The following is a 24,650-nucleotide window of genomic DNA, read 5'->3' on the forward strand; positions in this document are numbered from 1 at the left end:
ACTGATTTAAAAAAAAAAAACTTGTTTAGAGTTTTTTTTAAACCACTTTTAGGTTTCATTTGGGTACCATTTTTCTTCCTTCTTTGAAACCATCTCTGTAATTCAATATCTCCCCTAATATAATGTAAACACCTTAATAATAAGAGCTATTTAATAATTTGTCTATGTATTCCCAGCACCTAGAACAATAATTGCCATAATGAACACTTGATAAACTCTTTTAACAAGTGATTCAACTTGTTACTTATTTGACCTAATTTAATATTATCTACAAATCTGCTGAGTATCCCTTTTCTTTCTTCAGCATTCCTTCTCTTTCATTGATTAAAAATTGTTAAATATTGTAGGATCAAGGATATATTCCTGCATATTTCATTATGGACTATGACATCACCTAGCTCACTATTTCTAGATACATCCGTATTAAGTGACAGCTCTCCTTGCTTCAGCTTGGAGCACAACAGGTTCAAGATCCATGAGGATTCATGACTTAAAAAAAAATTTTACAACTTTATTTTAATACAATTGCTTTCCTTCCTGACCTTAAGTATTTTGTTTAATGACTTTAAACACAATATTCTGATAAAGGAACTATAAATTTCATTTGAATGTTAAATGAGTCTTATTCACACAAGCTAATTAACTCTGATGTCAAGTCATAGCTATAGAGAAGGAAAGCCATAGATAGACATAGGTCCCAGAGTGTAGCAGCCTGGGTCAAGCCTAAAAGTCACTTCTGCTGGTTTTCCCCAAGTCCATGTCATAAGACAAAGCCTTGATTTCCCTCTTTCCCCTTCTCAGTAATAATGCTGAGTTATAATTCTATGTCCCCTTTCATAGTTATACACCTTTTATGATGATTTACTCTGCCCTGTTGAACATATCCAGCAAGACACAGCAAATAAATGTTTTTATCCCATCAATTGCTAGTGATCCCCTCTCATACTATCTGGCATTTAATTACTTTGCATTCAAATCTTTGTATTCAACTTATATCTATACTGTATATGTTTATATATATTATATATATATATATAATATATATACATACATATATAAACTTATTCATTAGAATTTAAACTCTTCTACTCTGATCAATAAAATAAATGATCCACAATAATTTCAAAGGACTCATGATGAAAAATCTCATCCATTTCCATAGAAAGAAGTAATGAGGGGCGGCTAGGTGGCGCAGTAGATAAAGCACCAGCCCTGGAGTCAGGAGTACCCGGGTTCAAATCTGGTCTCAGACACTTAATAATTACCTAGCTGTGTGGCCTTGGGCAAGCCACTTAACCCCCTCTGCCTTGCAAAAAAAAAACTTAAAAAAAAAAGAAGTAATGAATACTGAGTATTTTTTCCATTTTATTTTTCTTGGGTTTTTTGGCAACATGTCTAAAATAGAAATATGCTTTGTATGACTTCATATGAGTAACATTTTATTTGTCTTCTCAAAGGGGAGGGACTAGACAAATAGAGAGAATATGGAACTCGAAATTTAAAAATGAATGTAAAACAATAAACTCCTTGCAAATAGGTTTTGTTTGATTCTTTGTACTTGTATCTTCAGGATTAAACAGAATACCTGGCATATAGAAGAAATTAATAAATGTTGATTAATAATACTAATGTTAGGGGCAGCTAGGTGGCGCAGTAGATAAAGCAACGGCCCTGGAGTCAGGAGTACCTGGGTTCAAATCCAGTCTCAGACACTTAATAATTACCTAGCTGTGTGGCCTTAGGCAAGCCACTTAACTCCATCGCCTAGCAAAAACATAAAATAATAATAATAATAATAATAATAATAATGTCTACTCTTGTGTATGAAAAATTTTGTTTTTGAAATTTTGATGAATTTTTTCTATTTTTTACTTTTTTTTTCTATTTCTATTTTCATCTTAAAAGTTCCCCAGATAATCTGGCTTAATTATATACTATAGAAAGCTTTCTGAAAGTTCATTCCTTGCTGTTTTTAAGACAATTTGTTCATATTTTTCACCCAATATACATTTTAAAATACATTTATTGAGTTCTTTTGTCATTACATCTTAGTCATTTTGCCCTTCCCCTGTCTTACCCTAAATCAATTAAGGAAAAATAGATCAAATAGCTTTATATGTTAAGATATAAAATAATTTGTCTTTACCAGCCCTTATCTCTATGCCTTGAAAAATATGTATTTCATTGTCTATCACCTGAGACTTTCACTAATTTTCAGATTAAGAATTCAGCTTATATTTATGAATCTTTATATTTACCTTGGGGTAGCTAAGTAGTACAGCAGATAGATGTTAGGCCTCCAGTCAGAAAGATTCTCTTTGTGAGTTCAAATCTGGTCTCAGACACTTAATAACTGTGTGACTGTGTGAATTTGGGCAGGTCATTTATTCCTGTTGACATCAGTTCCTCATTTGTAAAATGAGCTGGAGAAGGAAATGGCAAACCATTCCAGTATCTCTGCCAAGAAACTCAAATAGACACACAAAGAGTAAAACATGGCTAAAATGACTACAAGAAGAACAAAAATATTTACATTGTTGAACTACAGTTTATACTGCCATTTTATTTTGTCACTCCATTGGTCTATATATTTTCTAAATTTATTAAATTTGTCATTACTTAAATCCCCAAAATATTGAAATGCATTCTTGTATATAGCTTTTTGTTTGAGAGCCATTTCACAATGTTTCTAAGTTCTCTGATAGCACATAGAATGAATGCTAAAAATATTTTGGCATATATCAGAATTTTATTTCCATCTTCGACCTATTAGGGATAAATGTCTAATAATAGAGTCAAGAATCAGATTAAATAATTAGTCAATTTTTTTGCAAAGTTCTGAATTAATGATTGGACACAGAGTCAGCAACAGCATGTTGAATATACTTATATTCCTAGACCTTTTCCAATTCTTATTGTTCTCTTATCACCTTTTACAATTTGCAGTTTGGAAGGTAAAGTGTCCAATTTGTTTTCAATTTTTTCTTTTCTTTCTATAAGTTATTTATAGCATGTTTGCATGTGATCTTTGTAATCCTTTTGAAATCTTTCTTTGATCACATATCTTTGAAGAATTGTTCTTTTGTGATATTTTTCAAAGTGTGAAGTCCTGTGAGTGATATTTTTATGAATATTTTTCACACCTTTATTTTTTCTAATTCTTTCATTTATTTTATTAATGTAAAAATGTTTTAGTTTTCTGTGGTCAAATTTGACTGTTTTATTTTTGTAATCTCATCTATATTTTGGTTATGAATTCTCCCTCTATCCACAGTTGTGAAAAGAACCTTATCTTCTTCACTTTTTCAGTGGAATCTGTTAGGGTATATACCTTTACAATATTTTACAAAAGAATTTCTATTCTAAACTGATATTTTCCTTGGGTGTCATGTTTGGTTGTATCTTCTTTAGTCACTTTATATGAGTTAAATTTAGTATCAAAGTTTGTTAGTGTTGATGTCTATATAGTTCTTATTTTTTTATTTATTTTGAATAAGGCTGATTTGAACTATTTTATTACATGATTATATTCTCATTTTTTAAATTTGATTTTGATTTTCTAACAAGTCTACAACAATAATTTTAACAAATTATGCATGGAAATTATATATACATATATAGTTACTGAAACTTTAAGAAGCAATGAAGACTTGAACTATTACAGTTTAATTATCTTTGAGGAGCTTATGAATTAATTGAGCACTTAATTGATATTACAAAAAATCTGTTACTCTTGAAGACTTGAGAGAAATTGTGAGAAGACAGAGAAAACACTGTGCTTAGTACAGTGTGTGACACATAGTAGGTACCAGGCAGTAAATATTTAATGACTAGCTTTCCTAAAAAAAAATGTACACAAAACATGCTTTGATCTGTCAAGGCATACATATTCTCTATTACTTTTTTAAGTGTATTCAATTGGTGGGGGGGGGGGGGAAACGATACCCTAGTTTATAGAACTTCCTGATTGCTAATCAGTTCAAGAATTGGTTCAAACTAGTTCCTGCAAACAAACATTTAATAAATGTTTATTGAGTGTCATTCAAAATACCATGGTGGTAAGGGTTATTTCCACAATAAAAACCAGTTCTGAAAAATCTAATATCTAAGACTTTTCATTTGGAGAGACAGAAATTTCTAGGAAGAAGAGTTAATAAAACTTCAAATTTCTAGATTATACATTTAAATAAACTCAATGACAGTTTCATGTGATCAAACAAATTAATGAAGTTAACCATAAATATGACAAATATAACAACTTTTCTTTTCTTTCCCAATGGCTTTTTTATCATCCAAACTTTCAGAGTGAAAAAGCACCCTTATTAAGAAACAACTAATATACCTGGCAAATTTCACCTATCCTGAGCATAATAATCAACAATCAGGAAATTTTAGGTAAGAGATTCTCAGGTCTATATCTAGTCCTACTCACTATTGACATGAAAACAAAAAAAGAAAGAGAAGAGTTATTAAAAAAAATAAATGGTACTAAAAAAGAACAGTGATATCTCACTGTAGGCTGATAGCAAAGAAGGAAACAAGCCAAAAAAATCATATAGAGCAGACAAAGGAATTCAAAATACAGCACATTGAAATGACTTGGCATCAATGTAAACAGCCCTAAATAGCTCAACATTACTTAAAAGCAATATTATATTTTAGAACAGTGATAGAACTACAAATGATGAGTAGTAGAAGAAAAGATATTTAAAATTATGTCAATTTCATCAACAGATAAAGAGATTGAAAGTTCTAGAACTAATAGTCAAAATAAGTAAATGAAAAAGTTAAATTATGTTCAAAAAGTAAATTTGTATATGATACAGTTAAGAAAAAATTCCATCTAAAAAGTCAAAATAAAAAATTTTAATATTTGATGTTTAAAATAATAATACTTCAACAATTCAGAGCAACTCAATACTGAAGGGTTTAACCTCTGCTACAGGTTAGCCATTTCCCGTTTTTATCTTAAATTTTTAAATGCCAGATTGAGATCAAGGATGTATTTATATTCTAGCTAGTGGCCTAGATTCTCATTATCAAAACTTATAACACAAGATAGTTTAGCAAATAATTGATAAACCAAAATCCAGGATTTTGAAAACATGTCAAAAATCAATCCCATACTTCTGAAGATTAGTTTAGTTTAGTTTTGGGATTAGGATTTCCTATTTGAATGAAAATAGGCTTGGGTACTAATTCTAATCTGCTTCTAAAACAATCTTAAATGTCTATGAGGATCTTCCAAAAACCCAGCCAGCTTATTTAAAGTAGTATGATCAAGCTTAATTTTCATCCTTCGTTGTTTTAATTCATCAACGTCATCTATTCTAAAAGCCATCACTTCAATAATAGAATGTAATTTTACCCTCAATAGTCAGTGGCCTATCATAGAGATAATTTCCCAAAACTTTTTAACACCTTCCAATTTTGTTTCTAATTCTCTTCCATTTCATTATTTCACCTCCCACCTTCTAAACCTCAACCTGAGTTTCTTCTCTATTTCTCACATCTACTGTACCAGAAAAAAAATGTAAATAGGAAAAGAAAAATACTTTCATTTTAATGCTGATGTTTGTTTCTGTCTTGTGTTCATATGTCATATATATATATATATATATATATATATATATATAAAGATTAATATTTTGGTAATGTCTCTCAAATAATCATCCCTGTTAAAATAAAAGCTTTTGAATTTCAATGAAGAACTGAAATATTTCAATTCATACTTAAGCAAAACACTGATCTTCATGAAGTCTCTTGGATAAAAACAATAGATATAATGATTTTCAGTCACATTACTATACTATGAAATTTGTTTTTATATTTGACTGTGGTAATGTAGTGGATAGATTCAGGGTCAGGAAAATGAGTTTAAATTCCATTTCAGACAGACATAGACTATGTTTGACAATGGGAAAGCCACTCAAACTCTATAATAATAAAGGCATACGGGGCAGCTAGGTGGTGCAGTGGATAGAGCACTGGCCCTGGAGTCAGGAGTTACCTGAGTTCAAATCCAGCCTCAGACACTTAATATTTACATAGCTGTGTGGCCTTGGGCAAGCCACTTAACCCCATTGCCTTGCAAAAACTAAAATAATAAATAATAATAATAATAATAATAATAATAATAGCAAAGGTATACCTTGTTTCATTGCACTTTTTATTGCACTTTACAGATACTGTGATTTTGTTTTTTGTTTTTTTATAAATTAAAATTAAATTGTCAAACAAGTCTATCAGTGTCACTTTTCTAATAGCATGTGCCCACATCATGTCTTTGTCACATTATGTTGATTTATGCAATATTTCAAACTCTTTCATTATTCTTATATCAGTTATCTTGATCTGTGATCAGTAATCAATCTTTAATGTTACTATTATAATTTGGGGGAGGGAGGTGCCAGAAACCATGCCTATATAAGACAATGAACTTAACTGATAAAATGTATGTGCTCTGACTGCTCCAATGACTGGCAGTTTCCCATATCTCTCCCTCTACTCCAACCTTCTTATTCTCTGAGACACAACAATATTGAAATTAGGTCAAATAATAATCCAACAATGAACTGTGTTTAAGTAAAAGTAACAGTAAACAGCTGCAGAAAATTTCATTGTTGTCTTATTTTAAGAAATTGCCATAGCCCCAATCATCATCTTCTACCCTGGCAGTAAGCAATCATCTACATCAAGGCAAGACCATAAACCAAGAAAAAGATTATGTCCTGCTGCAGCCTCAGATCATGGTTAACATTTTTTAGCAATATAATATTTTTAATTAAGGCATGTTCATTATTCTTAGACTTAACAGTATGTCTAAATACTTAATAGGCTACTAAATATAATGTAAACATAACTATTGTATGCACTTGGAAACCAAAACCTTTATATGACTCACTTTAAGCTTATACTCACTTTTTATTGTGGTGGTCTGGAACCCACTCTAACATATCTAAGATATGCTGTAATACTAACCTCAAAGGGTTGTTGTAAGAATTAAGGAATAAGGGAAATTTAATTTGTTTAGGGAATGTTCAGATGATGGATTTTCCCCCATTAGGTAGAATCATATCTTCTGTATAATAATTTAGGAAGTTACTAGATACTAAGGGGTTAAATATTTTTCCTAAGGTCATATGTGTATATTAGAAGCAGGACTTAAACTCAGGTTTTTCCAACTCCAAGACAATATACAAAATTCTGATTTCAAATGAGTGAAATATGTAAATCACTTTGGAAGCCTTCAAGTATTATAAAATTGTTAGTTATTATTTATAATAAAGTAAGTTAATTAAAATTATATATGTTAAATGATGGTTTATAACCAAAGCACTAAATTACATGTGTACTTTTTAATAAGTTGACTGGTTTTCACACCATTGGGAAATGCTTTTTAGCATAATGTACTAATTACCCAGAAAGATATTACAATCTATGTTTCCAATGAAATTATTGTCCTAACATTTAAGAAAGTTATTTTCCTGAGTAAAATATTAACTCACTATAAATTGTTTTAATTATCATAAGTAAATATACTATTATTATCTGACACATTCTGATAAAACTTAATCCAGGAAAGAATACAATTCACAATGATACTGTATGACTGGAAATATGTTGCTCAGTTCTGTAAAGAAATGTTACAGAAGAGCTAACCAAGCAAAACCTAGATCAGAAAAATCAATTAGTCCCTAATATGACTCAATTGAATATACCCAAGAACACTGAAAAAGGTTTTGCTAACTTATAAATTCAGAAATTATCATTACTGTTGGCAACAAGAATTTGAACTTTTACAAGATGGCTTATTCTTCAGTTTCAGAGATGCAACTTCCAATTTTTGCAATATGAATTCTCCTTCAAATTATAGTTTTTCAATGTGGAACTCTAGACTAGGAATCTCCTCATTTCCAACAATTTATTATAACTGCCTTAATAGATACAGCCTAGGAAATTGCATTAGACACATATTAGAATAACCAACTTCCCCAGGATCCAGCATTTTTTGCTAGGCTGACACTTCACAGAAAATCACATCAAAGAATCATTTATTAAGTACTTGTTTTATGCCAAACATTTTGATAATGCCACTGAATATGCCTGGAATCAACAGCAACTGTAGAATGGGGAAAATATAAATATTTGGAGATAAATTTACCCAGAAAGGCATTAGGTAGAAACCAAGAAACTGATAGCTTATTTTAAAAACATAATGTATTTTCTTAAAACCACAAAAGAAAATAAAAAAATTCAAAATTAAGAGCATTAGCCAAAAATAAGAAAGTTGTAGAAAATAAATAAGGAGACACCAAGCTGAGTATCAGGAAGAAGTACATCTCAGTACCACACCCCCAAACTCCTCCAAATAAATCTAGAAAATGCACCTGACTGAATGCTGATGGGAAAAACCAAGAAAAAAATCATAGAAATTTTTCTAGTAAAGGTCAACAAAGAAAAGCAGAGAAATTAAGAGTAAGAAAGAACAGAACACTCCAGTGCCAAAACAGACTGTGAACCAGAGGAAGAAGTGGTCCTAGATCCATTTTAGGACAATTTCAACATAAACATTTGTCAATTTGCAGCTGTGTCACCTACAGCTCAGTCTATGTTATAAATCCAAGATATAAGATTACTTGCAGTCAGAGGTTGTGTTCTCGGACAAAGAGTGATTATAGGCACTAATAGATGAGCAAGTTGAGAAACAAGCAGTTGTTTTGTGGCTGAGTCCTTGAACAGAGAGGAAGGTCTTAGACCTGCAGTGGAATAACTACATAAGAAAACTCATCCCAAAGGAAGGTGGCAATATGTCTCTCAGAACCTTTAGAGCTAACTAGTTGGCTGATAGTGACTAATTTTAGGAGCAATCTATTGTTGTTCAAAACAAAAATCAAGTTAGGAACTATCAGAGTATGATCAAAATGGGGGAGAGGGAAAGAATGTAGTAATCAGACTTTGGTCTGCATGAGACAACTTGATATAACTAAAAAAATTGAAAATTTCCAATCTGAATTATCCTTGAGATCCTGGAATAACACAACACTCAATAATGTAAGAAACTGCAAAAGGATAACCCCAAAATGCCTCTCCAGAAGTGTACAGAATCTAGTCCTAAGATCAAGTCCAATTTCAGAAAGTGAGTTTGAAGTTTGAGCAAACAAATAAACAATACATTCATAGAAAGCTTTCTTGATGGTAAAAATGGTCAAGACACAAATCCAGAAGAAAATTCCAAAACACCTACAAGCAATCAACTATGAAGAAAACCACAGCTTCGGCCAAAGTTCAACTAGAATTTCTGGAAGAATTGAAAGAGTATTTTGAAAGAGTTTTAAAATTTTTTCAATCAATGAATGACAGTATTGCAGAGGAAAATTAGAAAAGAAATGAGAGTAATATAGCAAAGATGATGGAGCTGCAGGAAGCAGTGAAACAAGGAGCTCCCCATCAAAACTCCTCCAAACATATTTAGAAAACAAATCAAATCAAAAAAATCTCATGGGAAATTTAAACATCACAATGAGTCATTTTCCAACACAAGATGGTATAGAGAAATAGAAATTGCAGATACTGGAGATGAGCTTGAGATATAGTTAAGCTGGTAAAGAGTACTTCAGAATCTAGATTGAAAACCAGGGAATCTGAGACCCTTCCCAGAACACCACTATGGGAACTGGTGACAAATTTATTGCCCACTACTAGTTCTTGATCACGGATCCAGAAATAGACTGGTAAAGGGAACTTCACCTACTTCAATATCCATCTTCCACTGGGTTCAGTGATATTTCTAAAGAGGAACAAGTTCAGAAGCAGGCAGCATCAGTATGGTTCAGATTCAAGGACTATAATGGGACATGAAGTCAACTTACAACCAGTCTAAAGCCAATAGAGAAATAACTAGACACCAACTGGCTGGCAGTACCTCAGGCCAGAAACAATCTATTGTTGCTCAAACCCAAAGCTAGGTCAGGAGCTTGAAGAAGCAATCAAATTTCGACCTGAATCAGATCACTTTGAGAGGACTGTCAACTTTTAGGTCTTAAGCCTGAGTTGTTGCTAAGATCCTGGAATAATACCAAATAACCCAAGAGAATAGTAATAGGATCAGTTTATACATTCCCTACAAAAGTGCACAGAGTTTGACACTCAAGTCAGGAAGCAGGCTGGAAGAATAAAAGTCAAAAAAAAAAGAATCCCACCATTATGATGACAGGAACACTCAAGATACAAACTGAGAAGAGAATAATTCCAAAATACAGAGCCTGGACACAAGTTCTGTAAGAATTCTTGCAAGAAATAAAGCAAAAAAAAAATTAGTTTAAAAACTGATTTTGATCAATGAAAAGTGAATAAAAGAAAAAGAAGAAAAACCAAAAAGAAATGAGACTAAGTTTTACCTGCCACATGTATGATTAAGAAAAGATCAAATAAGAGTTAGAGAGGATCATGGGAAGAAAAATGGATTATTTTGATTACATGAAATAAAACCAAAAATATGTATAACAATTCTTTTGCGGTTGCAAAGAATTAGAAACTGAGAGGATGTTCATCAATTGGAGAATGACTGAACAAGTATAAGTAGCATATGATTTTGATAGAATATTATTGTGCTATAAGAAAGGATGAAACAAATGGTTTCAGAAAAACCTAGGAAGATTTATATACTTATATGAACTGATGGAAAATGAAGTGAATAGAACCAAAAGAACTGTCCATAACAACAATAATATTTTACCATTTTCAACTGTGAATGGTATAATTACTCTGACAAATAAAATAATTCATGATGAAAAATGTTATCCACCATCAGAGAGATAACCAATGGAGTCTGAGTACAGATTGAAATATAATTTTTTTCACTTTATTTTCCTTGCTTTTTTGCAATATTGATAATATGGAACTAATTTTGTGTGATTTCACATGTATAATTAAGATCCCAAAGTTTGCCTTCTCAATGAGTGGGAAAGGGAGAGGGAAGGAATTCAAAACTCAAATAAAAGAAATAATATTTTAAATGAAATAATATCTAAGAAAAAATGGAAAGGAAATTAACAGTTTGACATAAGGGGAACAAAATCTTGTACAAGAAGCACTAGAGAGGGCGGGCTAGGTGGCACAGTGGATAAAGCAGGGCAGCTAGGTGGTGCAGTGGATAAAGCACTGGCCCTGGAGTCAGGAGTACCTGGGTTCAAATCCAGTCTCAGACACTTAATAATTACCTAGCTGTGTGGCCTTGGGCAAGCCACTTAACCCCATTTGCCTTGCAAAAAAAAAAACTAAAAGAAAAAGAAGCATTAGAGGTCAATGATGCCATAAGACAAAAAAGGAATAGTAATTAATACAAAAATATATGAAAAAATAAAATATAAGTTATCTCATAACAAAAACAACTTATATAGAAAACATATTTGAGAAAATAGATTACCATGACCAAAACAAATGTTTAAAGAAATTTTTCAAGAAAACTGCCAATATGGGCAGCTAGGTGGCACAGTGGATAAAGCACCGGCCCTGGAGTCAGGAGTACCTGAGTTCAAATCAGGCCTCAGACACTTAATTACCTAGCTGTGTGGCCTTGGGCAAGCCATTTAACCCCATCTGACTTGCAAAAAACCTAAAAAAAGAAAAGAAAAGAAAGAAAACTGCCAATATCTTTTAAAATCAAAGTGTGAAAAATGGAAATAGAACCAATGTGCCAGTCACCTTCTGAAAGAAACTCCATAATGAAAATTCTTTGGAATATGATAGCAAAACCAGAGTTTCCAGGTAAAGGAATGAATATAAGCAACCAAAAAGAATGAATTGAAATACTAAGGCGTCATAGTCAAATCATACATGATTTAGAAACCATTGGTATGAAAAAATCAGAGAATTAAAATATGACACTACAGACTGCAAGGCTTATAATAGAAAATATACATATAGCAAAAAATAATTTACACAGCAAAACTGAGTAAAATCCTATGGGGGCAGGGGGAAGGGAGGATGGATCAGCATTCATGATGAAAAGAACTTTAGAAGCATAGAAAGTTTGATATTCAGTCACAGGAATCAAGAAAAATATTAAAAAGTATGAATTATCAAGCAATTATAAAAGACTAAAAAAGGATAAACTGTTTATATTCTTAAATGGGAATTAATATATATATATATATATTCAATAAAAACTGCTCTGTCCAAAATAACTAATAATCTCTGACTAGATTTTTCTCAAACCTCATTCTTTTTTTAACTTAATACCCTTTGCCATTGTCCATGATCTTTGTTTCCTTTATACTCATTTTTTTCTAGTTTTTTGAGACACTATTTTCTCCAGGTTTTCACTTATCTGACTGATCATTTTCAGTCTCCTTTGCTGGATCTTCATTCAGATCACTATTTCATTTGGTGATCTCATCAGCTCCCATGGATTCAATTATCATCTTTATACTAAAGATTCTCAAATCCATTTATCTAGTCCTATCCTCCCTAGAAACAAGACGGGGAATCATACATCTCCAATTGACTATTGTATATCTTGAACTTGTTGTCCTATAAACATCTAAAAACACAAAAAGTCCAAAACTGAACCAAGTCCTTTTCTCTTCCTAACTTCCTAATTACAGTCATGGATACTATATCCTCCTAGTCATCAGGCTTATAATCTGAGTCATCCTTACCTCCTTACTTTATCACCTTTTATATTCAACCTGTAAGTTAAAGTTGTCTTGATTTTACCTTCATAATACCTCTGATAGAAAGAGAAAAAAAATTATACTGGTACAAACACTTATCATCTCATACTCTCCTGACTGATCTGTCTGCCACAAGTCTCTTCCCATTCCCTTCAGCCCTTCACTCAGCTGTCAAAACAGTTTTCTTACCAAGAGACTCTTCTTACTCGGTCAACTCCAAAAAGCTGTGGTAGAATTAAACTTTATTCAACCTTGTCTAGTTACAGTTATGTCAAACTACTATATTATAATTGTACACATTTCTATTTTTTAAAATAAGAAAATTATAAAGACTCATCCAGAAATCAAACTTTGGAAAACAGAAAGCTTCAGATACTTTACACAAAAAAACAACAAAGAGAACTTTTTAAAGCACCACACCGAACAAGAAAATAAATACCAAACAAAATAACAGAGTGTTGATAAAATCTTCAAATTCTATAAAGCAATTGAACAAATAAAATGGAATGGAATACTCTCAAAGAAAATTTCAAATTTCACATTCAAAAAAAGTAAGAAAGAATAGGCAAAGCTAAGAAAATGATAGGATTACAAATTTAAACCTGGAACGAATTTTATAAGCTACCTAATCCAACTCCTTCATTTACTGATGAAGAAACTACAGTCAAGAGGTTAAATGCCTCAAAGGTGGGTTTCTGAAACTAGGTCCACTGACTCTATTACCCTTTTCTCCTGTTTCATGCTGCTGACCCTTGTAAGAAATAAGAATTTAAACAAAGTAGAAAAGCAGATGAGTAAACTAAATGAGGATTATGTACATAAAAAAAAGAAAAAAATAAGAAATGATGAAAAATACACAGAGAAAATCAATTAAGTAACACAAAGAAATTTAGAGTCAGCAACAGACAACTATATGAAAACATGCAGACCTAAGTGACAGGCCTGAACTAGATTATAACACTCTAAATTTAATATTATGACTATGTCAGAGAAATTAGGAAAAAAATCTGTATTTCAATTATCCTCAATAATTCTAAATAAAATATTTCCTTAAAGAACTTTGATATATATTTTAAGACATTCAAAGTACATTTCCAACAATTTTAAATAGTAAGTAAAATGAGTATAATATGTAATACCTAGGCTGTTATGAGGAAAGCATTTTGCAAAACTTAAAGTACTCTATACATATTTGGAAACTTCTAGATTTAGCAACCATTTCAGAATGGTTGATAATTGTTTTGCAAACTGGATTCTTAAAAAATTGCATTGAGGGCAACTAGGTGGCGTAGTGTATAAAGCACCAGCCTTGGAGTCAGGAGTACCTGGGTTCAAATCCAGTCTCAGACACTTAATAATTAGCTAGGTCTGGCCTTGGGCAAGCCACTTAACCCCGTTTGCCTTGCAAGAACCTAAAAAAAAATTGCATTGAACAATGAAAGGTTGATTGGTTTCTTTCCTAAAATCCCCCACAGCCAATATTTGTCCAATAGGACTTCAATCTAGGTCTTACTGATACTGAGGCCCTGTCCTTGTGTCACTACTCCATACTTTTGTATTATCTTTATTGTAGAGGAAAAGAAACTCAAAGACAGATGAAATAACTGACTCACAGGTAAGCAACTACAAACTATCAGAAGTCTAAAAATTTCATTAGATTTCCTAATTCTTGCCTTATGCTTGGAATAATCTTTTAACTACTGGTAAATGGCATCAATGTGAAGAAAAAATGTAAACTAAAGACATCTAAAAATATAAAATAGTCACATATTTAGATTCTTCCAAATAAGAGATGGGCATGTCTGTCAATGAATAGTGATAGTAACTAGATATATGATGCCATTCTCAATACAGAGAACCCCAAATCCCTGTATTAATCCAGACTGACACCTTTTAGGTGACAGTTTTAGACTGATAGATTAACTGATCCGAGGCAAGTCACATACCCAGGATAGGTCTGATACAGGATTTGAATCCAAGTGTTCCACTCCTGGAACCTGCTCTATCTTTTGATCTGCTTTATCTAGAGATAAAGGATATGCTTTGGGGGGTGGAGGGAGGGTGGGGAAGTAAGTCATTGTTAGATTTAATGATTATATTTTTCAATTTTATTAACAAATAAAATTTGATCTTGGAAATGATTATATTATCTACAAAATTTACAAGACTAATAAAAATACATTTCATTTTGCCCCAAACAGAAAATGAAAAAAAAAATTAAAATGAGTTCAATGAGTCCCCAACTTTCAAATCTTGTGTGTGTGTATATATATATGTATATATATATATATATATATATATATATATATATATCATTTATAGCAAGCTAATAATTTACAGTGTACACTGAGTACAATGATTGGTTTTAGAATATGATTTGATTTTTACTACTACATATTGCTTATTCCAACTACCTAATAGCAAAAGCCACAGGAACAGGAACAGTTCTATCAGGAAACTAGGAAATTCAGCACAACTATCAAATCAAAAGCCCTTCAAGCAGCAAAATGTCAACAGTAGTTTTACCTGAGAAAAAAGAAACCATTTTTCACATGTATATCATCCTATAAGTGCTTTTTATTTTACATCTTTTCTTATAAAATAATTCCTTTTAATATATATATGTATATATTCATTAGATATGCATGTATAGATCCAAGTAATATTTTAAATACTATTTACTAAGGACTGGGGATGCAAATATAAAAATAAAAATGGGAGTCAACTGAGTCAATCACTCTATTCCACTTAAATATCTTACAAAAAACTCTAGTCTTGATACCTTAATCAGGTGATACCATCTCAAAAGAATAAGTAATATGTATTAAAGACCTAGATATCTCCATTTAATCAACTAATTTTTCATTTATTTTTTCAACCAGATGCATCAGAAAGTGTGCTAGAGAATATTGTACACACACACACACACACACACACACATATATATATATATATATATACATATATATATACATATATGTACAGTGGGTTTTGAATAAAATAGTAGGACAATTCCAAACAATTCAGGTATCTGGCAGTGGAAAAATAGAGAGCCTTCCCAACCAATCCATTGCCCAGAGGGAGGAGCTTCATTCAGATGAATGCTTTCTCACTTTGGAAGTTTTAAAGATTTAGATTACTCAATAAAGCTCTAGCAGTCATCCCTGGAACTTCAGCAGCTGATGGGAGTGTATACATCAGTTGCTGAAAATAAATTAGACACATGGGTGAAAGATAGTTTTTAAGGAGCCTAGAAGAAAGTTATGGCCTTGTCCAAGGGACATTCATGAGTATCTCATAAAGGGAAAGAAGTAAGCTCACTGGAACTATTCCTTTGCATATTCCCCTGGACAATATATGTATTTATGAAAAAGTGCATCAGACTTTGGGAGAGATATATACCATTATAACAATTCTTTCTATAGCATCTTAGTAAAATATTCTAAAAGCAAATTAAGATGAGTTGATTGATTGATATTGACTGAGAATTATGAAAAAAACACAAATACAAGGGTTCATAAGCTAGTGAATTAAAAGGGGGGAAAAACAAAAGAAACAAACAAAAAATAGTCCTTCATGGTATTCTAGAATCATAAAAGAATTAGCAGCCATACCCTGAAATCCCTCCTACCAGTTAGAATTGGAATTGGAATAGTACTCCCAGAACATGTGCAGCACAAACTAGCATGACAGTCCATGCCCTCAAGGAGCTCACATTCTAATGTAATAAGAAAATGCATAGTCTCTCTGGAAAGAGAAGAGTATAATATATGTACTCTGTGTCATGGTATGGAGATAGCAGGAATGTGTAATGGCGACCTGGATTTGGGCAATATAATTTGACAGTTCACCTATCACAGCCCAGGATGTTATCAGGAGTCAAGTTCAAGTTTCAAGGGAAAGACTGGATAGTGGTCAGAATGTAGGTGGAATGATTTGTAGATGCATATAAATGTATGTGTATGTGTGTATCACATACATATAAATGTGTGTATACACATAGGTATGTATGTATGCATGAATTCACTCCTATAAATATTCTTCTGACCACTATAAACCATGGAAGATTCAGTTGAAATTCAAGACACCAAGGCATCAAATGGAGTAAGACCAAGTAAAAATATACATATATATATATATGTATATATATATGCAAATATGGGTGTTTATACCATACATATATTTTATATATTTGTATTTGTTTTTATCAACTATCACTGGTTAAATATGTTGCAAGGGTACCATATTTTAAAAAGGTCTTAAGACTCATGACTGACTACATGACTTCAACACCCAAGACTCCAGACTTCAATATGCATCAGTACATGACAACCAAATACATCTGTCTACTTAAAATAGGCAAAGCTAGTGTTATCCTTCTTAGACTTCTGAGTGTACCTACCTATAAATCCTTCAATCTTTGGATAGTGTAGTGAGATGGAAATTACAATAAAAATTAATCTGAAACATTTAAGTATGATAGAAGTAAAAAATACTTAGAAAGTAAATGGAAGATGAATCAGTAAAACTATGTTCCAAGTTTGCATATATCTAAATAAGAAATCCTTTTTCTTTAAATACACTACAGAGAGAGACTTTGGCAGAGACTAAGCATATAAATTTTTCTTCATCCTGTTTTCCAGATGGACTGGTCAGTTTTCCAGGATATAAAATCTGTTCTTTCTATTATCTATGGGGACTAATTTGGAGGTTTGCTAAGTTAAGAAGCACAATATAAAGGAAATAACATTGGTCATGGAGTCAGAAACCTAGTAAAAATAATTTGTTTTTTAATTGCAGTAAAATTTTTCCTACTTATGACCTTGGGGACTCTGGACCACACTTTCCTCATCTGCAAAATGAAATGGTTGAACTAGATGACCCTTTAAGACATATATTCTAATTCAAAAGTTCTATGAAATTTCCTGGTGCCACTCCACTTTTCTCTCTACCTTTCCCTTCAGAGTATGCCCCCATTGTAATAAGAAAATTCTCCTTATCTTTTAAACAACATTACTTCAGGTTCCTTCTGCCAGTTAGCCCTTTCTAGGGGCTAGTTTAGAAATTCAAAATCAAACCTTATTTTAGCACTGGTTACCATTTCTGTTTATTAGAGTACAAGAAGAAAAGATTTAATGTATTTATTCTAGCTGATAAAAATATAAATAACCAAAGCAAGGAAGAAGCAGTAGAAAACTAATGCTATAGTCTCTACTTCAGGTTTAGAGTTTTAAGAATTCTGGTAATTTGAGGATTCATGAAGAAGTGTGAACAATTTTTGTTCCAGATTGTTAGACATTCATGGAAGAGAGGGAGACAACAGAGGTTCAGATACAAAAACAATTTCAAATCAAAATGTTCATATAAAAATATTCAAGTTATATTTCATCATACACATTCACAGAAACACACATGTAGTCTATGTAGACTAGAATACTAAGAGAAGAATACTTAGAGAAGAATAAGACACAGCTACAAGAAGGAAGCTGCACCCTTCTTCCTTCTCTTCTTGGAATCTGGCATGTGCTAGCCATGATATGCCTTGCAGTTTGCCAGTGGACCTGCTGAGTTCTCCAGTCTTGGGAAGTTGAGAACCACTAAGGTAGCAACAAAATCCCATCCCCAAGGAAAACTGCATAAATAGCACTATAGCACCACCAATCTGAAAGCTACAGCAGCAGCCCAATAGAAACAGGATTCACAGCAGCTCTAAAAAGCAGCAACCATTCCATAGTCTGTAAATGCCATCATATGGATTATCTATAAAAACACAGCATGCTGGGTGAATATAGGCTGCCAGCACTATGCTTGAGCAAAGGCTTTAACAAAAGGAAAACCAGAGAGCACTTCAAGACACAACTCTCCACAGCAAAGAGCTCTGAACAGGCCTGGCCAGATCTTTTGCTCTAGTTAGTCAGCCAGCTTGGAGATAGAGACAAATGAATATTACTCTGCTGAATTATTTAGATGATCATCTTCACTACTGAATCAAACATTGATGAGGTTACTTTTGAAGTGCTTTATCTTGGTAATCCTTTTGCCCAAAAGGAGAGAGTGAGATTTTCAGGTGGAGTCTGCCTGGGAGGTTGGGGGAAGGGGAAAAGGGGAAGAGAAAAGAACTGAGGGGAATGGGGACAAAATATGGGGGAAAAGAGAGAAAGGGATTTTTGTAAATTAACAAATATTAATCCACTCTGCCAGTCCTACACATAATATGTTAATCCTATGTCAGCAAAAGCTAGCTGCTCCATGAAAATCATTAGGTTCATTGAGCCATCAATTTTGTCCATTACCATATCTATTAATCTAATACTATTTGAGGGGAAAGGAGTAGACTAAATCCATGAACAAATATATCCCTCCTTTCAGTACATACTTCCTCTAAAACACTAAAACAAATCCTGCTTTTAAATTCTAGTAGTCTTCCATGAAAAGCAAGTTACTCAAAAATTCGATTTCAAATCAAAATGTCTATATATATAAAAATATTCAGGTAATAGGAGATCTTCATCATACACATTCACAAAAAGACCCATATACCTCCCACCTGGCACCAGAGGTAGCTAAGAGTTAAAGGGTTATTGGCAGAAATAGGGCAGAAATCAAACACCTCAATTGATGCTGTCCCCATCTATATATTTTTGCTAGCAATACTGGTCATGGCATCCATATCTTCATAACTGAATTCTCTTAACCTGAATTGAAGCCCCCTATTTTAATCTTTTGAAGGCTCAACATGCTTAGGTCTCTAAAACAGCATTTAGGGTGGAGCTTAACCGTCTTCCCTTTGCTTTCGCAGATAGGTTAAGTGTTCGTGTATAGATTGATTTTCCATTTAACAGAAATTATTGTATTGGTATATAATAAATCAGGTTCCCTTGCGCATCCCAATCATTCCAAACAAATCTCAAAACATTAATAAATAAAGTAGCCTGCAATGCAGATATGACACTGGAAACAAAATCATATGGGGGGAAAATGGGTAAAGGTAGTGGTTTTCTTATTACCTGGTGCCTCTAGGGGGGAAAGAGGATCGTAATAGTACTTTCTCTCCTTGGGTACAATAACAGCAAGGTGGTTCCAGGTGGTTTTCAGCGTTTTTCTCGGGTATTGCTGGTCAATTCCCTGTCCTTTGCCATAGCTCAGCACCCGCATCCTAAGGAAGGGAAAGGACTGCAGCTGTCTCTGCCGCCGACGCCCGCCGCTGCAGCAGCCGCCTTCTGCCGCCTCTGCTGCCTTCAGGTTGGGTTGGGTGGTAATCCGGACAGATAGCCCCAAGGAAAGGAGCGGTTCAGCATCTAGGGAGCAGGCCAAGAAGGGCGGCTGCACAAGCACACTCACACACGCACGCACGCACACACACTCACATGCACATATACATACACGGGGGCGCGCGCACACACACTCTCACATACACTCATACACACGGGCGCGCTCACGGAGCACAGAGCTGCATAGAGGAGGGAGGGAGGGAGCGATACCGCTCCTCTGCACAATCCTCTTCCGTGCACATCCAGGAGGACCCCAGCAGTATCAAGCGTCTGGAATACATAACATTTTGGTCACGTTTTCTTCTAGTAGCAGGTCAACCCAAATCCACGTAATCCTAGAGCCAGGGACGTTTGGGGGATGGGGAAAGGGGAAAGAACTGTGGATAACCGTTTATAAAAGCAATTTTGAATGAATATTCAGTGCCTCCGGTTTAAAATGGCTGAGCTTTTGGTTGCAATTTCTGTGAAAAGCAATCAGTTGTACGTTTTTTCTAAATATACTATATAAATATATACGGTAGGAAACTGGGTCAAAAGACCCTTGATTGACCTTGCGATATATCTAGACTCTATTCTTTCAAACCTCGGTTATAAAAGCCGTGTCAGCTCTCTCTCTCTCTCTCTCTCTCTCTCTCTCTCTCTCTCTCTCTCTCTCTCTCTCTCTCACACACACACACACACACACACACACACACACACACACACACACACACACACCTCCGTATAAGGTGCTAGTCGGTGACGCCAAAAGAGTCTAGATATCATTTATCTGATTTTTCCCCCATGATCCAAGCATTTGTCGAAATCGTCGATTTAAAGTAGTTGTTTTGCAGCAGTCTAAATCGACATAGATTGCACACACATACACACACACACAAAGATTTTCTAGCAATACGTTCACAAAATACAAGATAAATTGAAACTCAAAAATATGATACAGATGATTTGGGAAATTTGAAGGTCAAGCAAAGGGAAGATTATTAAAGTCTTAAGATTTCTTTTCTTCCTTTTTTCTCGTATGCTTCCAAAAGGTTTTTCTTGTCTGCTCCACCCCGGTCCAATAGTACTTTCATTTTTCTTTTCCTGATATAACTGACCTTTCAGAATAAGTGCGTTGGGTTCATAACCCCAAATTCTCAGAAGGATCCCCCGTGATATGTCTACAGAGAAGCCATTCACATCCTCTAAGAAAGGAAAGAAAAAAAATCGCCCAAACCTCCGATCTGTTTGCACCAATTCGCCACCTTCCCACACTCAGCCTACACACAGCGCCTCTCCTCCTTTCTCCCGTTCCTAAAGCGAATAGGTGTTTAAAGCTGAGCTTCCCCAGCCCTTGGCAAAGGAGAAAGCTTGCTGTAAGATGCTCCCTTTAGTTTCCTCTGCTAGGGTGGACTCCCGAACCATCCTCCTCCCTGTGGCGCATTCAAGCAGCTGCAGCTTTAACTGGCTGAGCCAGAAGAGATGTGTTCCTCTCTGCAGCATGAAGGCGGTTTTGCAGACTGGTGTTTTCTTCAATTATGAGCCCCAGCCCAGTCCCAGAAGTCGCTATCTTCTCTGCAGTAAAGGAGGTGAAGCAAGTGACCAAGTGGTGGAAATGGGAGGAGTAAAATCAAATCTCAACTGCATTAGCCCTTCTTTAGTTTGCGCCCCTCCTTCATTCCCCCACCCCCATGCTGGGAGTGTTAAAATTGCCAAATTCTAGTCTCTAAATCCTTAGAAGAGAGTGGTGTGTAAATATTCTCGGGTGAGGGCAGAGAGTAAAACGAATATATGTACTCCCACTGACTTTCTTTTCAATTCTTTTGGTAAAGAAATATTACTGGACCAGGGCAACACTCAAAGAAAGAGTATCAGTCTCAACAAAAGGAAACTTAGGCTCGGAAATTGGGATAAAAAAAAAAAGGAAAGGAATGCAAATGCACGCACGCAGAAACATTCTAGATTTCTCTCTTTTTCCCCCCTTAAAAAATAGAAAAAGTTAATAATATTTTCCCAATTTCAACACATTACAGACACTCGACTTTATTTCAAGAAAACAGCAAAGCAGGCATAGTCCACTAAGTCATCTGCCCCAGGAGAGATAAATTTAATGCTGGAAGTACTCCTTAGATGATGGCGAGGTTGCAGTTAGCAACAGATGGGGAAATGGGAAAATGTACTCATAGAGGAGAGCGCGGCTGAAGGCTCTATCTGGGGAAAAGGAAGAACTGGGGAGGACAGTGACACTTTTCCATTTTTTTTCCTCAGCTTTTCCAAAAGCTCCACTTTTCCCTTTTCTCTGCTTTTCTTGGATCTAACCCTTTCTTCAATTGAAACTTAGAAAATCTAAAACTCTTTTCTAGTTAAATCTAGAAACACAAAACCCCTCAGGGCATTCCATTAAGGTCTAGGAAGAAGATTGGTTTGCCTAACCAGGCTAAGAGGTTTAGGATTTTCCCTCTTCTTTTTTCTCTCCAACAGCATCACAAAAGAGACTTGACTGTTCATTGATCGCCCTCCCAATGAACATGCCATAATAAATTCGAAAGATTATTGCAGAATATGGGTTTGTAAATCCAGTTGGAGTTAATGATTGAGAGTTGATTCTTCAAATGATCTTCTTGGGGCGATCAACTCCTCATTCCGTTATTCTGTTAGGGAACTTTCTCCCAATCTTTTTATCTTCTCATCCAAAGACATGAAAGCCTACATGCAGTTTTCGAAGTTGTTCTTTTCGGCATACAATGGACTGCCTTGAATGGAAAACCCTGCTCAAGTTTTTCCCTTACCTCCTCCCACATTCCCTTTTCTCTATCCAATCCGGTCTTGATTCATATTGATGAGTAGAGAGCATGATCAGTCCATCAAATACTTTGCAGAAGTGTAAGATCTGAAAGAGGGTCTAGGAAGAAGGGAGGGAGGGGGGTCCCTGGAAACGAGATAAAAGAGAATAGGAATAGCAAAAAGAATCCGTAACTGGATCCGAAACGTCTATGTACCACTGCCGTGAATTGTTGGGGCGCCCAACACTTCCCACTACACTTTACTTCAGTCCACCAAGCAAGCTGGCTTGCAGTAGAATAGTCTTCAAATGAAAGAAAAAATAATAAGGGGGAAAATACCTAAAGATATAAACTATATTCCTCTCTGAGAAGAAACTCTCTACCTCAGGAGCGCAAGGAAGAAAGTAAAGACTCCCATGTCCCCCCATACCCGAACCTCCCTGCAGCAGTCTCGGAGATCCCTTGGTAACAACTGCAATTGTTTCCAACCTGTTTTCTCTGGAGGACTCTTAAAGTCCTACTTGAACCTGTGCCAAAGTGGGGACGCAGATACTCAAAAAATTAGGACAATGAATTTAAAGAACATTTACTTCTTGATTTATTTTAAGTTTAGATACTTCAGAGACTTCTTTCAGATAGGTCAGAGTTGTGCCAAAGCATTCTATTAGTTCAAAGGTGGCATAGTACTTTGAAAATTAATAAAGAGGGAGGGGGTGTGTGCATGTTCTTCTAGGTATTTGGGGGCCTGGGAAGCTAGGTGGCAATGGATAGAGCACCAGTCCTGGAATCGGGAGAACCTGAGTTCAAATTCGATCTCAGACACTTAATAATACCTAATCATGTGACCTTGGGCAAGTCACTTAACCCCTTGCCCCGCCCCCAAAATACATAGATATTATTGTGCCTCTCTGTGACCTTCCTAACTGAGGTTGCCAAAAAGAAAAAAAAATGTAGTAATAAAAGTTGAGACATATTAAGTGAGAGATCTGCAAACTTTGTTGACTTTGATTTATTTATTTTTCCAATTTTTGTTTCCATAAAATAAAGTGAGTGCTACTGCCAGCTGGACTTGGGAATAAGAAAACTTTTCAGACTAACTTGTTTATTGTATCCATAAAGAAAAGAATGAGAAATTAAAAACAAATAGACATACATTCATCCAAGGTCTGAAATGGGCAATGATGAAGATTTGTAGTAGTAGGATTTCCTTAATTTTATTTAAGGAATCTAGTTAAGATCTTTGGTTTTTTTAATTGTTTTCTCACTTAATAAAGAAAAGCCCTGTGAAGTATGTGCCCCTATTTTATAGATGGGGAAACTGAGGCTGAAAAAGTAAGTTACTTGCTACGAATACTGCTAATGAATTCATAAAGCAGGATCCAAATTCAGGGATTTCTGACTCTGGCTGAGTCTAGTACTTTATTGACTACACCACCAATTGTCTGATGACTAAGAAAGCCTGAAACAGAGCATGACTTTCTAAAGGATTCAGATTTGTAAGCTGCTTGAAAAGTATAAATCTGGAGTGAAAGTGAAATCTGTTTAGCAGCTTCACAAAATATCATGCTTTAATATTTTAAGATGAACTTCCCAGATTAGCAGGAAGTGATTGGTTGTTATTCCTGTCTTAAGGCTTTGTTAATGTAAGTTTATGAGTCTTTCATATTTTAAGATGTATCTTATTGTGGGGAAAATAAAGATCTTTTATTTAATCTGTGTATTGAATAACTTTCTAGAAGTGAAATCTACTAATTTTTCAGGGAAAGACTCAGCTTTGTTTTAGAAATTTTCCCCAGAATGCTCTATCTTTAGGGTCAAGTTATCCCAGGATTCTGCCAAATTTGTTTACATTCAAACCCTGAGTCCCTTAGTGGAAGAGGTGTTTACAACTGGATTAGGAATATAAGAGCATTTTGTATTTTTCATATAAACATACTAAA

General features: G+C 34.2%; 1 protein-coding gene across 3 annotated transcripts in view; it reads right to left on the minus strand.

Moving 5' to 3' along the window:
* The window catches only part of LRFN5 (leucine rich repeat and fibronectin type III domain containing 5), a 380,753-nt gene that overhangs the window by 275,032 nt on the left and 81,071 nt on the right, over nucleotides 1-24,650 (minus strand). Inside the window, exons 1-2 of one of the 3 annotated variants that reach the window (XM_074235993.1) lie at nucleotides 21,165-23,588; nucleotides 19,685-19,975 (exon numbers count right to left, since the gene is read on the minus strand). The exons of 1 other annotated variant lie outside the window; for it this stretch is intronic. The gene's annotated coding sequence lies outside the window, so the exon portion shown is untranslated. Of the gene's footprint in view, nucleotides 1-19,684; nucleotides 23,589-24,650 lie in introns of those variants that run through there. One more of the 3 variants, XM_074235991.1, reaches the window with a different exon arrangement.

Source organism: Macrotis lagotis, chromosome 4 (genome assembly GCF_037893015.1).
Source record: "Macrotis lagotis isolate mMagLag1 chromosome 4, bilby.v1.9.chrom.fasta, whole genome shotgun sequence".
NCBI classification, from domain to species: Eukaryota; Metazoa; Chordata; class Mammalia; order Peramelemorphia; family Peramelidae; genus Macrotis; species Macrotis lagotis.